Here is a 17,876-nt window from a genome sequence, read left to right as displayed (position 1 = left end):
TGGGAGCCCAATACTGCCTCCTAGGAACTTAACTGGCCCATAGCCTCTGTTCTCCAGGGAAATTCAGACACGCAGAAGAAAAGGTGTGGAGSAGGCAGAAACCTGCCTGGTCCCTCTCCTGCCGTGCCAGCATGTGTAGGATGTGCTACATGCCTGCTGYGCAGAGCCCGTACTTCTAGACGGCACAGCCATACTGTGCACGTGTACAACGTCCCTTGCAATGGGAAGCAGACAGCAACCTTCCTTGGACACTTACAGGACAATAAAAGGCTACAGCACAGGTTTAATTCCAGCAAAGGGATAGAGTTACAACCCTACGAACACAAATCTCAGAACAGAGACAAAGGTTTTGATTTTTACATTGCAGTATCTGGTTATCGCTTTTGTAACTCTGGTAGGAGCTCCCAGTATTTAGCTGGAGCAGGCCAACTTCTTATGCCACCCAGAAGCCCTGTTACTTCCATATTACCCACAGTGAGTTATTCTATGTGCATAACCGCAGCAGCCGTCTTCTCCACCCAGGAGAAATTCAGCTTTTATTTTTGCCTCACTTCCCCAGGTCATACAAGGCAGACCACCCCTCCTGCCATGGATCGCACGCATTGCTCTAATCATGGCCTCGTTGGACCTCCCCGGCTACAGCGGGGGGATGTGGAGTTTTTTGGAGATCTGCAGGGAAATCCAGTTGGAGTCCACTCTGCAGACAGCTGCCCTACCTGCAAGGATGAACTAAACCCATGCTCCTAGGTTGATGGAAGTTTTTGGTTGAAATCTTTTGACTAAAATCTAAAGGCTGGTCATTAAAGATGCCCTTTTTGGGGCAACCACAGCCTCAGGTTCCCACAGCCTGTTGGACAGAAGGTTTTTCCTTCATGTCTGCCCTGGACCATGGTACAAGGTTCCTTCTCACTCTTACACAGCTGCCATCTCTCAGTTCACAGTATTTCAGCATTGGAAAGTGATGTGTTATGCACTTCACTGTGTTAACCAAGTTCTTAAGGAAGTGCTTTGATTTCCGGTAAGGAGAGAATATACTATAGAAATACACTATTAATTTGCTATATAAGGACAATGAAAAAGCAGGATGTAGATGACAGAATTACTGCATCTTCACACAGCCCCTGACAAGAAAAAATATTCAATAGAGAGCTCTTCCAAAGTAGTATGTTACTTTCTGGAGATAGCATCAGTACACAATGCCACATTGTACCAGCCTGTGTCTTATTTAATCAAACACAAAGAGGAGATGCTGAAAGATTTCTGTTTAAGTATCAGTGAAGAAAGCCTGGAATCTCRGTAAAAATAATTCAGCAAGGAAACTTTCCCCACTGATTCAGTACTAAAGACAACGGGGTTCGTCCTGACCTGAAAGAAAAGAAAGCCAAAAAGAGAAGAAAATGGTCCTTTTATTCCCCCCAGGCAAAACCAGAGATTCTGATCCTATCACCAAGCTGGAAAATTCTATTTACAGACACAGTCCTGACTCGTTAGGAGCACACACTGAAATTTATCTATATTTTGTCACATAACAGAAATAGGGAATAAAAATCAGTGTTACATACACATAGCAAGTGCCTGCCTGTCCCCAACGCCACCCTTGCCTTGAAAAGCTTCCTTGATAAAGGCTTCACTGTGTTTTCATTCCTCAGCAGGGGAACTGGTAGAAGAGTCAGTTTAATAAACCAAACTTTTTGCAAGATAAATATTTCCTAAGCCAATTTGGAGCTGCTGAAATGTCATGGTTTGACAGCTCTGAAGATTGAAGCAGATCTACCAATCAGACGAATGCAGAACAAGCAGCAGTAGGTGGTACTTCTCATACAACTTCTACGCCCCAGCAAAACGCACCAAGCCTTATTTTGCAAGGATAATATACATACTACAGACATCCACAAACACACAGAAACACATGCACAGCAGTGATTCCAAATTAAAGGCTGTATGGATGTTTGCAGATAGCAGCAAGTGTGGGGGTGTGGCTGCGTAGAGACACTTCACCACTGGAAGACTCTGGCGTTCTTCAGAACAACAGCACTTGGGATGGAGGTTCAGGAGGGAGTTGTCACGTTTTAGTGTTCTCACACTATAGTCAAGGCCAAGCCAAGTCACATAAAGCAGAAATAATTTTACATCAAGATATACATTTAACAGGGAAGAAAGAAAAAACATGACTGAATTTGGAGGGAATGTTATTAACTTTGTAGGAAGAAAAGAATCAAGTCTGGACAGTGTTTTCTTCCTTGTCATCACAAGTTCTACAAAACTTCCTTGTACGCACATACAAAAATACACCTTATGCAAGTGAAATGAAGCAGCGTTTAATGAGAAACGGAATGTGTTTCAGTTAATTTCCAGGTGATTGGTCTCTTATTAACAGATACTTCTTGTACATGAATGCAAATATTTATGTAGGGACCCCATCAACAGTCTGTCTACCAATTCCTGTTTTTTCCTAACAGACTCATTCCCTCCAAGAACCTACAGCACCAGCACTCACTGGGGAACAAGAGAAAACAGAGTAGAATTTTCCACATCTTCTCCACCCTAGACAGAATCACCTCTACACTGCAGAGTTTCCGTTCTTTTAGATCCAGATTAGACAAAATATCAACCAAAAATTCCCCATCTCATACCCCAAATCGCAGACTGGGATGCAGTTAGACTGAATATTCACTCTTCATCCACTGCTTCCAACAGACTATTACGGCTCTATCAGAGAGCTGAGATGTACGCGGATGGGGAAGCTGCTCTCCACCTCTGCAGSCCAAACAAATCGAGCATATAACAATCTGGCAGGACAAAGAACAATTCTTTAGCAAAATGAAGACCTAGAGGCCCATGCCCATGCCATAGATGCAATAGTCATACTTAGTATTACAAGTCAAATTTCAAAGAGAAATTATGCCCAGGATTTTGGGGAGTTGATTGTAGTTTTAGAAAAATCAACCAAGACGCCTGGTGCTACTTTGCTCTTTTCCTTGCTCTGAAACTCTAGGCTACTTCAGGCAATGACACTTGCTTACACKTTCATTTCCCTTATCTCTGTAAAGATGCGAGAGCTCCAGATGGGAACACACTTCCAGATGCAGACCTAGAACTCAAAGGCATATGAGTCCACCAGAACAGCTCATCTGACCACTGCATACCACACATGGATCTGGAGAAGCAGAAGAGCAGTAGAATCCACCCTGTTCCACCACAGAAGACTCTCCTTTACAAGATCTGCAGCCTCACCTCCCTTCCAATCAAATGTGCAAAAATACTTGAATTTCACCGTGTATTTCTGCCAAACAGAGGCTAGCTTGGCCACAAAACAGCAGGCAAGTGAAAAACCACTCTAATGAGACACACACATACAAAGAACACGCAGAGATCTTCTTTCTAAACAGTGAGGAATAGGTTCTGTGACTTTCATTTCAGGCCACCCGACCATGTGACAGGAAAGGCCAACGAGTGACATCTGTGTTTGCTACATCCATCGGTTTTTTCTTCTGGAAGGCAGTTACTTGTAAACGTAGATGTACTTTTCCTGAGGGGATGCCCAGGTATTCATGAGAAGGAACACAATTTTTGTGACTTTTATCACTACTTAGTTGGCCACTTAAATACCRCTGGTGAAGTACCTGCAGGTGGAACGGATGAACTGAGAGTGCCTGTATCATTACATTTGCATCAAAATCAGCTGGTAAGTTAGAGAACTTACTTACCCCAAATTAAAGTGAAAGGGATGTTAGGTATTGACTAATCTTCTCGCAAAGTTGCGGTAGAGATACCGTGCTGCTATCATGTACATAGACTGGATAAATTATTTTAACACATCAGAACCATAAGTAAAAWGACATCTTAATGTAGATCAGGAGAACCAGATTACTTCAGTGATGCAAAGCTCCACTTCCTAATCCTAACGGACTTCATGGAATTTGCTTCTAAGAACTACKGAATTAAGAATCAGCCAATTATTTGTACATCTTTTATTATGCTTCTAATGAAATAAAGTGTAAGCTTCTGTTTAATTAGAAATGAACTCATGCTGGTGACCACACACCTTTAAAACATCTTTGAGCGCTTCACAACTGAGCTCATCAGGGATGTGAGCTGGAATGACATTGAAGAAAGGATATGTAGGTCAAACACTAAAGATTTCAAGGCACCTAAATATTTTTCAAAATCTGGTCCCACATCTCTAACAAAGAAGGTGGATATATCTATGTGCACRGACATCCAGGAAATCTGAGATCATACTCCTGCTGCTTAGCACAGGATTCAACAGAAACCACTAAAGCTTCAAAACATTCATTTGCTGATATTTTTAAAAGAATTAAAATGTCTTTGCAAGAAAAATGTACAGAGATTTTCAATAACACTTCCAACCTGGTTGGGTGGCTCTAAGTTTTTTTCTTTCTCCTCTCCTCCTTTTTTTAAAAAGGATTGCCTTTTTCTAAGGAATTAAAATAATAGATCTTAAACCTGCAGAGAATCTAGATCCAAGAATTACCAGTGTGCCTCACTTGCTAATCCAAAAAGCCTCCTGCTTTATAAGCCCCAGAAAGAAAAATATCTCCAAAAACCTTGCTTAAGATGAAATCTCCTGCTGATTAAGCTGCTAACGGATSAGAAAGACCCTCACTATTTTAATGTAAGAAAGAAATTCTCTCTCTACCAGCCACACACCTAAACTTCCAATCAGGCAGATGCTTAAAATAATCCTTAAAAATAGTAAGTCCATGTCTGTGGCAAAAGTGTTCATCTCTCTTCATGACTATGTTGTATCAGCATAAGAAACAACATGGGAAGTCAATCACAGTACTGACACCCCATATTCAGATCTAGTAATCCTCCCATTTGGATTCATAATAGGCTCTAGTGACATTTTCAAGGGTACCAATGATTTTTTACAAAATACCGTCTACAAAGCACTGCACTAAACCCCTAACCAGCAACTCTTTAGACGGCCACTGAAGACGATCCATGACTACCTTCACCTTCATGTGAAGAGCACTTCAATTATTCATAGCAATCTATTCTTGCCGGTTCCATGGACAGATGACCATCTATTAAAACTATCCTGTACAGAAGCATCAAATGGCATAATAAGACTTCTGTCTCTACCCTCCCCTCGATGTGCAAAACAATGTTTGCAGAGGAGGCAAGTCTGAAATTGCCTCCAGCTTCTTTAGGAAAGGTTGGGGAAAAAAAAAAGAAAAAAAAAAGAAGAAAGAAAGAAAAAAGCCTATTAAGGGGCCAGCATTCCTGCTTTATGCCTGAGCATTAGCAGGCAAAAAAAGAATAGCTACAGGCCTTAACAGGCATGAAGCAGACCTTCATTTACTAGTGTAGCTCTGTTTTATGGCTGCTGTCTCTACAGACACTACAAACTGGCTCTAGGCAGCAGATAGCAGAGGCTGTCTTTTGTCTGCTCAGCGGCTGAACAGGACAATTATGTCAGTACAAGTATAGAGCAGTGGGGGACAGATTCAGCAAAGATGCTGGAAGAGGTTTCTCTGTGCCCCTGAAAAGACAGCTACGGTCATATCTTGTTGCCCAAAGAGGTTGTGGAGTCTCCTTCTCTGGAGATATTCAAAGCCTGCCTGGATGCAACCCTGTCTAACATGCTCTASGTGACCCTGCTGAGCAGGGAGGTTGGACTAGATGATCTCCAGAGGTCCCTTCCAACCTTACCAACTCTATGAYTCTATGATCTTAGAGGTCTTCTTGCTAATGCAACAAACAGCAAGGCTGTAGGAAGAGATCACATCTTTAAATAGATCAGTTCATCCAGCTGGAAATTCCCAGACAAGCTTTAGGACACACCAGCTCTTTTGCAGGTCAATACTGCTAAAACTTTTGTGAGAATAAGTCATTAAAAGACATGAGCGGCTCTCCCACTGACCAGAATGAGAAAATGAGATACAGCAGGAAAGAAGTGCTCCTTGACACGGTATAAATGGGCAAGTTGCTGCTAGATTTTGTACTTTGGTCAGCTGCTTTCGCTGCTGCTTGACCTTTGCTCTGCAGGTCGTTGTGTGAGATCAGTAATGCTATCCTCGTGCTTCCTTTTGGTTGTAATTGCTGGTTGTTGGGTGTCTGAGGTGTGTCCCACAGCGGGAGACAGGATGCGGTCCTACAGCTCCCCAGCTTGTGTGCAYGCTGACTTACCAGCATGCAACGCAYAGCACCCCAAACGCAGTGCAGTACCCAAAGGCTTGGAAACTCTGCAGAGCAATAGAGCATGAAGGCTGCAGAGATTTCACTCAACTCATCCATTACCTCACTAGCTGGCCACAAGCCATCAGGATGTTTCAATTCTTAACCTCCATGCTGCAACTACTAAGGAGCAACTTTATGCACGACTCCAAATGCACAGGCTACATTACCGTTTTCATCGACCACCACTTGTCCTAAGTGTGGGGGAGCRGGCCAGAAGGTGGTGCTGCAAGAACAGTGTAGATGCAGCTGGACTGACCCGAGGTAAACTGGAAAGATGCTGAATCATCTGCCAGGTTTCACAAAGCTCTGCCACCTACCAGAGCTGCTCACCTAAAACCTACATAGTCCAAAGCTAAAGAAAATCAAGCAATTAACTGGTTGTGTGGCTAGGAACCTACTTCTGAGGAATCTGAAATACGACCTTCATTTTCTGGGAAATGGAATAAAGTATTTCACTACATTACAAAATTTTCCTCTTTGAATATTCTGTATTCATTCATGAGCAACAGGACCAAGGGAAAGGAGAGCCGTAAATATGGCCCTGCTCTGGTTACAGAGAGGATGCTTGGGCAAACAAGTAGGAATCTAACTAGACAGTCAAAACAGAATTTTTTYGGATGTTTGGGGGATTTTTTGTTTTTCCCTAAGGTCGGTTTGGAAGATGTTGTTCTTTCCTACATAAAAAGTGACATTCTTACAACCAAACCTGAAGATTAAGAAGAGGGGCCCAGAAAAAAAAATACATATATATATACACACACACACACATATATACACACACACACACACACATATATTCCAAGAAAGGGGGAAATTCACACCTGGATGCAAAAGCGTTAAATTAGAAATACATGAACTACAGGATAATTGCACAAGACTTTGTTTGCTTTCACAGTGAGGTTCTGCACAGCTCATAAACCAAATACCAAAACTTGTGGAAGCTCCATTAGCTGCTATTTTGTGATGCCAGGTCTTGACAGCAATGAAGTGGTGTGCAGTAAGTCCAGCCTTTGCCTTGGAAATTCCCATTCTTAGTCCTAGACTAAGGAGCGAACAACGTTCGTGCTCACATTTATGAGGCATTCTGGATGAACAATTTCAAAAAAAAAAAAAAAAAAAATGTAGCATAGTCAAGGCCTTTGCTCTTTTGGAACAAGCATTTCAGGGGAGATGAAAAGGTTTATTTTCAAAATTTGATACCAGAATCTCATGTAGTCTTCAGAGAGCCTCCAATTTGAAGACCAGAAGACAACATGATGAACACTTAGTCTAACCTCCTGCTTAACACAGTTTGCAGAACTTCTCAGATTTCTCTGCAGCAAGTTCATAACTTGTTCTTGAGCTACAGCATCTCTTATGGGGGAAAAAAAAAATCTTGATTTAAAGACTACAAATGACAGGCGATGAACCAGTTCCCACTTAAGATGTTCCAGTAACTGATTCTCTCTCTGCTAAGATTCTGCTTCTTATTTCTAGCTTCATCTCCCAAACACTGTAGCTMTGTATTTACTTTGCAGAAACTTTTTTTGGTTTTGCTGTTCATCAAGAAATCCACTGACTGTCACAAGATCAAGAACCGACCTTTGAGAGTCCTCCGTAAAACCGCTCATATATGTTGTAATTCCCCACTTACAATTACTATYTGAAATCTATTTGGGGCAAGAGAAACACAGTTTAAATTTTAGAAATAACACAAACCAGAACATAGAGAATTCTTGGAAACACACTTTCTTTTCAATCAGCCTTCTATACATTTAACACAAACTTTCTAGCTGCAACTGGTTTTGTGGTCTGCAGAACCTGACTGTGACACTGTAAAATAGCGTTTGATGAGCAGCAACGATCGGGAGCCAAAAACCATAATAATTTTCTCTGGTCATTGAGGCAATACATGTTGAAGGTCAAAGGGAAAAAAGATATATTTCTATTCTTTGGAAAAAAAAAGGTGACTTTACAGAACATGTCTTTCCATTAAAGGCAAAATTTGCATTATTTTTTTCTATAGCACTGAGATTTTAAAAACACTGTTCTTAAATAGTGAAATCAAGAAAACAGATTTTTYTTAGCAACTGTAGGGCTTAATAATCAGAGTGCAGAGTACCTGAGACTAAAGGTTCAATGCACCGTAACCATCAACCTTTGCAGTTTCCCTATCAGCTCCCTAATGCACAGCTTGAGGGCTTAGTATTCGGGCTGTTGTTTTTAAAGCTATGTTCCAGTTACTTAAAGCAACAATAAATCTGCAGGGCTATTATAGCAATTTAAAACATAAACCTAACAGGGAAGCAAATTTGGTAGCTGTTCCATCTGGCTGACAGATTGCACAGAGCCGAGTCGCGCTCGCTATTTTAAGAGATACTCTTGAGCAGGGTCGGCTGGAAGACCAGCCCCGGAGCTGGCTGAGCCCGCAGCAAGACCTGCTTTACTAGAAGACACTGCGTTAGTATTTTGCTGAGCTGCAAAAGGAGGGAACTTACCCGGCCCTAGGCTGACATGTGTCATGATGCGTTCCCAGGCACAATGCTCAATGAATGCTATTATACGAAAGGGTGTTTATTTCGCATTGCAAAGCGGTTGCCAGAACACACAATCACGCGTCTTACCCAATGGCCCTGCAGGCTGCCACTGAGAAACTCCTCTCCGAAAGAGAACGAGATGATTATGCTGCGCTTAACTCTTTGGCAGCAGCACTTCCCCCCTGGCCTCGGCACCTCTGAAGCCCCCTCACYGAGCAGCAGTGGGAGCAGAAATATCGGCATTTATGCCCCCAGCATTCCAGGGAGCTAGTCAAAACTCTTAATTTCAGTGCATTCAGGTGAGACCAGAGCGCCGCCTTCTCCTTCGCTAATTTTGTCATCATGCCTGCTCAACCACCGTTGCCATCTCTCCGACCTTCTGCAGATGATCTCGTTCCATTTGCTGTGAGACAGTGCATGGAACAAGCGCATCTGAAAGGACTTCACGAGGTGCTGGGCAGATTTAATCAAAAGTTGAAGGGTGTTTTTTCTCACTGGGCTATCTTGTTTTCACTCCAACTGCCTTTTTTTTTGTGTGTGTGTGTGTGTGTGTGTGTGTGTGTGTGTGAAGACAAATGAAGGAAACACCAGGTTAAAAAGCCTCCATCCCTGCAAGTAAAAACAATGCGCCTCCACTCAGCCCCAGCAAATATCCCGCCTTGCACACTTACGCCTTGATAACAGTTCTGATCTCCTTTAACTGTTTTTACACTGGTATGAGTGCTATCTTTAAAACACCCATTCCTGAAGTAGACTTTAAGTAAGATCGGAATTAGGTCTACTTAGACCCTCCGCTTCTATCCCAACTACTAGCGCAGGATTTTGCAAATTTACAGAGCAATGTCTCTCATCCCAGGATCCCAAGGCAGTCTGCAAACATTAACAAATCCTCAACAACCTCCCAGAAACAGAGATATATTATCCCCATACTGCAGCTGAAAACACGGAATCCTGAAGATCTCTCACATGACAAGTTGCTATCAGAGCTGAGCCCAGACCTCCTGTTTTGCCTTCTTTTATCACGATAAGCTTCTCCTTCTATTCTAAGAACCGCATTGTAAATAAGCAATGATATTTTCCTCCCACTTCCCATGCTGTGATCTCTCCCTGGAATTGTGTGGTGGAGCTTCATCACCTTTTCCAGGAAGGCAAGAGGATCACCATCTACTTCAGTGCAACATGCTGCACGTTAATTCCAGTACATGAACTCTAGCAGAAGAAGAGATCTAGAAGGTACTATCAGGACATGAAAGGCTGAGAGAGGAGCTGGAAGATCACATACTGGCACTCAATCCCTCTCACTCCAAAACCAGGAGGGGCTTTGACCTCAGGGAGAGCAGAATCAGAACATAGATTTATGTACCTGATACATCTGTAATGTATCTGCACTGCAGCAGAGCTCAGGAAGAGCAGAAAAGTCCTGCTACAGAAGATAAAAAGTTTTCAGGACTAACATTGTTTGATCATGTATGTAATTTCTGAGTCTGATACAACACAACCATGAACCTCAACTGGGCTTCTCAGCTATTGCTGCAGAGAGACTTTCTTCAGGTTGCATTTCCCTTTACCAAGGTGCCCCAGGAAGAGGATCGAAGCCAGTGGCCTGCCCTGGCAAGAGARAGGAAACAAGTACCACCTGGCTTCAACCAGGGGCCCAGAAAGAGATGTCTCATTGGTGCTAGATGCAACACTGGCAGCACAAATGCAAGTTTTCTAGCTGGAGTTATGGCAACCTTACACCTTCACGATCAAAGATCATCACATGTGTGTGCATGTGTGCGTGTGCATGTGCATATCTGGACACACACATGTATGTGAATAAGCACATCTCTTTTCTTCCCTGAAGTCCCTCTTCTCACAGTCCCAGTCCCCTGGCTGCTGGAAAACCTACTGCCTGTGCGACCTGCTGACTCAGACCACCAGCAGATACAGATAAGACTGCTGCTGCCCTACTCCAAACTTACAGGAAGAGCAAACGATGACATTGCCTTCAGTTTGAGGATTATTTATCCCAAGGTATTTGACCTTTCAATGACACTTGACTTCAAGACATCAACCTTGAGATACTGCCATTTTTGCAAGCATAAGAGAATCATAGTTATCGATAGTTATTTGAACAGTCTACTCAAGGGACTTGAGAYATTTCTTCTCCTTCAGTTCTTTCTCCCTACCTCACAGTTGTTCCTAAATTATCCGCAGGTATCCCGAACCTCTAACCCTCTTCAAGCTTCCTACGCTTGGCTACTCATCCTCTCACACATTTGTGTTGCAACACAACTAGTCCTCTTACTAGTACTACAGCAGCACCTCACTCCAAACGACGGTCAGAGCCCCATTGTACAGCACAGAGATGCACAATGAAGACAACAGCTCTTACCCCCAGGAGATGACACATCTTAGCTTTGGGTAAGAAGCAAAGGTTTTCTTTGTGAACCACTCACATAGTTGGCAGGACAAAGGGAGCCCGTACAGAAGCAGCTCAGCAGTAAGATTTGTTCTACCTCGTGTTCAAATGAGAACAAACTTATCCTATATGCCAGRGACAACTTGTCCCATAGCAGGGAAGTTGCTCCCTGCAAGAAGTTGAGATTAGTGGAAAGACAGAGTCTTCTTCTCTCCAAATACTTCTGCAGTACTTTCCTCCACCTCAACAAATACCTCAGCCTCTTGGGGGAATAACTTCTTCCCTGCAGCTCTGAGCATAAGCAATAGATTTGAAATCTCTGCCTTATTTCCCAAAGAAACCATCTCTTTCCTCATTACTTCCTTTAGTTACTATTTCTCATTCAATGTGATGATGGCATTAACTCTCCAAAGCATTGTAGGACACCGTCCACAGAAAGAATGTGTTATATTAGCTACTAGACACCTCTGAGAAAAATATTTTTTCCACTGTTTAACGCAACACTTCAGTCTTAGGGGAAAGGCCTGTAACAGTAGAGCTAATCGGAAAAGTCCTCACAAACATGTAAACCTTCATGTATGATCAGCAACTCATCTATGTTTCTTTACCCCAGGGTAAAACTAGTAAAGCTCGTTTTCTTTCTATGAATCATACTAAGAAAACAGCTTCAATGAAAATATAAAACWTTGCTGCCACAACACCAACTTGTGTGGGAATTTATTTTTAGAAGCAGCTTAAAATAGAGTGTTTGTTACCTTGTTAAAAACATCACCTTTCTAATTTAGTAAGGGATGACATAAGAGCAGTGACACACACACCGGTGCAGAGCAGCACTCTGCTTTCTGCACTAGGATTTCAGCATACCAGCAAGTTGGAAAAAARATACACTGAATATAAGAGGGGAGGAAGTCCAAAAATGGTCTTAAAATTTCACTGCCGATGYAATAAGATGCCAGGGCTTGCAGAAGGGTATGTAAAGGGATGAGGCAGTGAAGATTTTGCAAATAGTATATGGATCACTAAGAAGTGGAAAAAAAAAAAAAGGCTACATGTAGCTTTGGAAAAAAAAATGGTTCATGACAGTCAACACCATGTCTGAAAAACTGATGCAATGTGGACCCTTGACTTGAAATCCCTCTGCCAGTGTGAAGCCAGGTCTTGGCACAAAGGCTTGAGGACATATATTGATCTGACAACACAGATATACTCTGCTGTGCCAGTAAAGTAATTGAAAACGAAGAGAAAAAGAGACATAAACAGTAGCATGAATGGTTTGCACATGTGCACTCACAGTTCTGTCACTGTGGAAGTACCCTTTTCCTGAATTCATTTCTAGCCGGTTCCTGAAACGAGGAGGTTGCAGGGCATCTTTTCCCAAGATGTCCATCAAAAATTTTGTTGGTCATAAAATCTATCTGCCAAGAGCAACTACTTGGCCAAGCTGTATTCACTTTGGGCATTCCCGTGCTTTTTGGCCTTTCATTAAAGCACAGTGGTAAATTGATAGATGAAGACAGTCTTGAAATCTAGCAAGACCAAACCCAAAGGATGTATACCTCAGAAATGCCAGAGGTTAACGGTACTGTGAAGCCAGGTAAGAAAAGATAAACTGAATTAAAACGAAAGGCAGAACAGCAGGCAAAAGACATTTGAAAGCGATTAGGGATTGACTTTGCAAAAAAGCCTTTTCCTATTGCATGTTGCTCTGAGACATGAAAGCTTCCAAGTTAACTGATAAACAGATAGCGTAATAGTCATATTGTCAACATAGCTGCTTTTATAGGAAAGCATTGTCTGGTCTTTCACTCATATATAAGTCAAAAACATCTTAATAGTTTGATCAAAGCTTTCCAAGAAAGTTCACTTTTACATAGTGAATAAATATGAAATGAGAATAGAGGAATGAAGCTGATGGAAAGTTACCTCATTGATGGATATTGTTCTGCAGCCTTCGCTATGAACAGATACATATGGGCAAGCGCATATGGAATGCCACCCAGTTTTGTTTTTTGAAAAATCTAAACAGCTTTACAAAAATGGAAAATAGCAAAAGAAAGAAGCAGTAAAAAAAGAGACAGGAAAAGCAAGTGGCATATGCAAGTGAGAAAAGATATGGCTTTTGGTGAGACACACAAGTGGAAAATTACAGCAAGATTGTTCCAGGAGGAACAGAGAGTCATGGTTGGGAAATGGCAAGGTTACTACACAGACGTGGCTGTTTGGACATACCAGATGATCAGGAGCAGAACTAAGCTGCTGCCAGAGAGGAGATTTGATACAAGTGTCAAGAAAGAAGCTGCAAGAAGAGAAGAAACATGTTTGAAGACATTTGCACAGGTATAGCTGAGTCACCTACAGATGGACAATATGGGAAAGGRGACAAGAAAGGCATCTAGTGACAAAAAAAAAGTGTAAGAGAGAGAAAACTAATAGCTGGCTCTACATGCTGGATGCATATGATTCTCCCTAAAAGCCCAATCAGTCATAGGTTTATACAACACATCATGTGAAACAAGTCCAAAATGTTACTAAAACTCTAAAAGGTTTTAAACAAAATGCTTTAGCCAGGTTGTCTTCATTACACATAAATAAAAGCCAGACAGATAAATCAATCATAATTAGTCTTATTCTTCAAATAGTCTTATTAGAATTATTGCAACATTGAGAACCATTTACTGGTGAAGTAAGCTTTATTTTCTTTTTCTTTCTCCAGAAAAAAATCCCTTTGTGCATCTGCTTTTAAACTAACATACTAGACAACACATCTAAATATAAAACAATTATGTCCAGGAGAGATTTCATCCATTCAGTGAAGTGCAATGAGTAAACACAAAATCATTCACATTATGTACTCTCTATGGGGATATTTGAGGCTTCCCCCCCACACCCCGAGTAAATCAGTTTATGTGGCTACAGTCCTTGAAAAATAGCAAATTACATGTCTTTTTTCACAGAACTTCATTGCTCCTCAAGTTCTTGTAAGTTTGGGACAGACGTACAGAGGACTAGCAGTCAACACGTTTTGTCTGGGCTGACCCTACGAGCATCTACAACTGCTAGCCTTTTCTGTGCCTCAGTTTCCCTCCTTTTAATATATGATTAGTATTACTGACCCTATGACACAAGAAAATGGAAATCCTAAATCATCATCACATTTCTGAAGGCTGAGCTGAAAGGCAGGTACAAATTATTTTTCCTGCTTACGATGAAATTTCCAGAAACAGCCAATGTCATAGAGCACATGAAGTCTGCGACCAAGAGCTATTCTAACAAACACGTTTACGTTTAGGTGCAGCTAACAACAAAACCCTGCTTTATGCTCTTCTTGACAGAGAAACAAGAAACGAGTTCTTGTTCAAGTTCATTTGCGACTGATTACCTTTGGGATCTCTCCACCGTTTTTGTTTTTATTTCTTATTTGTTAAACACTGACAGTTATAGGGACATAAACAGTGGCTGTGAACTATATTTTTGGTCTCTGCGGGCAGTACCTGGCTCTGCCCCTTTGCGTTATAAATATAAGTTTGGTCCATAAAGCTTCATTTATCAGGCCCCATGAAAATACATAAATCTTGGCACACTACCCCTTCGCCATCTCCACCAAAGTGAACATATGTGATATTCTGCTGACATTGAAAGACACTGTCTGAGCCAAAGGGCAAAAATCCAAGTAGAGGACATAGGCCTTCTACTTTGACACATAACTGCTGCAAACCCCCACCAAGTCAAACAYATTCCCACCCTCACTCACAACCACCTTTTCAGTTTATAAGTCACAAAACAAATGGGGTTTGGTTTCTTTCCCTCCGGGCCTTAGGCCCAAATGCTGGGATTCTTTAACCATCAAATATCTGCTGAACCAAAAGGCAGACACGAGGTATACATGAATGGTGGGTTTTCTATTGAAAGAGAAGAAAAAAGGAAAATTGTAACAAGCGAAAAAGTCCACTTGAGGACTTTCTAACAACACATAGCTTCCATTCGTTCTAATTCCAGATAATCTGTGTTCTCACTGACTGGTTAGACAACACTATGGCAAATAACTGCATTTCTGATTACAAAACTTCAATAGGACTAATAAAATCTCTTGCTTTTCGCACCATCTGATCATCCCAGAGAGTTCACATCTCTTTTCAATATTTGCATGATTAATTTGAATGATGGAACATAGTATGCTTACTAAAATTGCTGCTGATACCAGGCTGGGACAGGTGGCAAGTACTTCAGAGGCCAGGATTAGGATTCAAAATGATCTTGATAAATTGTAGAAATGGTCTGGAAAAAGAAAAAGACAAAGACAATTCAGGAATGACAGGGGAACAGTACTAACATACGAATAATCAATCGCACAGTCACAAGGGAAATAACTTGAGAGGTGATGGGGTTTTTTTTAGGAGAAGATTCTCAGGATTGCAATGSATCACAAACAGGAGTTGAACACTGTCATGTTGCTGCAATAAAACTAAACATCACAGTATGATACATAAAGAGGARTTTTGCTCATCAGACTCAGAAATGGAACTTTCTCCATAGGTATCACTACTTAAGTCCTGATATTGGACTCTGCACTCAATAAAGATGTAAAGAAAGTTCACAGAAGARGAGCAAGAATGATCAGAGGTCTAGAAAGCATAGACAGGGAGAAAGACTAAAAGAATCAGGTTAATCTGGTCTAAAGGAGTAAAGACTAAAAGGAGACATCRTAACGGCATTCAAACATAGAGGACCACAACAGAAAGGAATAAGCCATCTTCTTGGCCTATCAAGAATAGYAGAAGTAGTCACGGCCTTAATTGCACTACAGGGAACATAGGTTAGACACTAGGAAAAACTTTCTGGCTGCAAGGAAAGAATTTAAATAGAAATTCAAGGACAGCTGTGGGCTCTGTGTCGCTTCCTTCAGAAAAGTTAGCCTACCAACCAACAGGAAAGGGCTTGGAGGATCTCGGACTTTCCTAAGTGTTTAATGTTCTTTATTTCAAAGGATAAACCAGTTCACTACCAATGACATCTTGGCTGAATCAACTTGAGAAGCTTGAGACATACCTACATATCTCAACTTTTATTAATCAGCAGTATTATGATAGTGCCTCCGTTGAGGTCGTGGCCTCATCCATAAGCTGTGTTTCACACAGACAACCCATTTTCCCAAACTTCTGTCTATCTACACAAACCAGAGAGGCGAGTGGTATTATTATGCTAATATTACAGAGAAGAAACAGAGATTTGAAAATACCAACACATACGCCCATGTCATACAGAGAATCTGCCACATACGAAAAGGGAGTCCTGTCCAGTGGTGAAATCTCAGAACAACCTTTCTACGGACAGAAATGTGAAAACAGAGGTCTCACTTGACTATCTGTGAATGCTCTGCTTGCAGCACTACATAACAGGATATCAAACCAGTTTTATTTTTAAACAAATTCGCCTTCCCACATGGCATGCAAAACATTCTTTCACAGGTGAAAGATTGCAACATAAATGATCAGAGCACTAACTTCTCATTAAAAGTAACCTGCACTGAATAACGATGGGGCTGAATGGCAGAAGCTTTTCTGCAGTCACAGAAAATGCAGGAAGTTTGATGGCTGATGAGTGAGTGCAAATATTTTTAGCAAATTTTCACTGAGTACAAAAATAAATTCATAATAATACCYTCTCAGGCAGGCATGTTGTTGACAGCCTTAGCAGAGGCTTTAACAGGGCACCTCACCTAGCCTGGCAAAGGGTCTCACAACTTCCTTCAAGTGGCCGAGGGCCAGCTTGGTCCAGCCTTGCTGCTAAACCACAAAACTTCCCTCCACGAGCCTCAGGTCTGTGCAAAAGACCTTCACCAAATGATTTCAAGAGACAAAAGGGGCTCATTTCAGCTGCGGCTACCTTACAGCCACCTCCAGCACTCACTGCCATGTTTTGCTCTACCTCTCTGTAGGTAAACAAGGAAAATCCAGTGCTAGAACAGGCATTACAGATGCTTGTAACAGAAGTGAATTTTCATTTTAAAAGGGAAGTAAAAAATAAAATGAAATAAAGAGACAGAGTATTTTGGAAACACACACTGAGGCTATCTGGGAACCACAGTGGCTTTGGAGGAGTACATCCCCATCGCTGTCACATCACTCCTCTGCCACCGAGCCTTCTCCAAGGCATCTCCAATCATCATAAACCACTGAACCGCCATGGCATGAAAAGCCAGCCTTGCTGGTGCATAAACATTTAAACAGATTTCCTTTCAYATCATCTTGGACAAGCTGAAGCTCCAGCCTTTATCCCAGTTTAGTTCGGGAGCATCCTGTGAAATAGCTGGCAGACTTCTACTGATAAGCGRCATCAGTCTTAACTGGGAGGCATCTGCCCCATCTGGGTTTTCAACAAATAACATCAGATTAAAAATAAAAAAGGGAAAAAAAATAACAGCAGTCCAGGCACTTGAGATAAAGTAGCTGTTATCACTCTCTCTAACAAGGCTGCATGCTTTCTATCTCCAGGCAATGACACTGTGAAAGCAGTTTGAACACAAATTAAAAATTCATATCCCAGCCAAAGTGTCCTTACTAAGCCAGAGGAGGGTCTGGGCTCTTAYGACTTTTCACTACTCATTTCTGGAAGACGATGGCACTGTCAGAAATGCCAAGCAGCTCCAGCTATCCTCTTGGCAGATGCCTTTGGACACCAGCAGGAAGAGACTTGCTTCTTTTTCTTTCTTATTGAATAAAAGCTGGTGAAGCCCTTTAAATCAAAAAAAA

At 41.7% G+C, this 17,876-nt stretch overlaps 1 protein-coding gene across 5 annotated transcripts in view; it reads right to left on the bottom strand.

The window, feature by feature from the left end:
- The window catches only part of HIVEP3 (HIVEP zinc finger 3), a 141,586-nt gene that overhangs the window by 82,672 nt on the left and 41,038 nt on the right, over positions 1–17,876 (bottom strand). For 4 of the 5 annotated variants that reach the window (XM_085302955.1, XM_085302959.1, XM_085302956.1 and 1 more), the window contains one exon: positions 15,308–15,402. The exons of the other annotated variant lie outside the window; for it this stretch is intronic. The gene's annotated coding sequence lies outside the window, so the exon portion shown is untranslated. The remainder of the gene's footprint in view (positions 1–15,307; positions 15,403–17,876) is intronic. 5 annotated transcript variants of the gene reach the window in all.

The sequence above is a fragment of the Rhea americana genome, unplaced genomic scaffold (assembly GCF_003343005.1).
Source record: "Rhea americana isolate MKP2758 unplaced genomic scaffold, rheAme1 scaffold_195, whole genome shotgun sequence".
Taxonomy (NCBI): domain Eukaryota; kingdom Metazoa; phylum Chordata; class Aves; order Rheiformes; family Rheidae; genus Rhea; species Rhea americana.
This window is presented reverse-complemented; position numbering and strand designations above follow the sequence as displayed.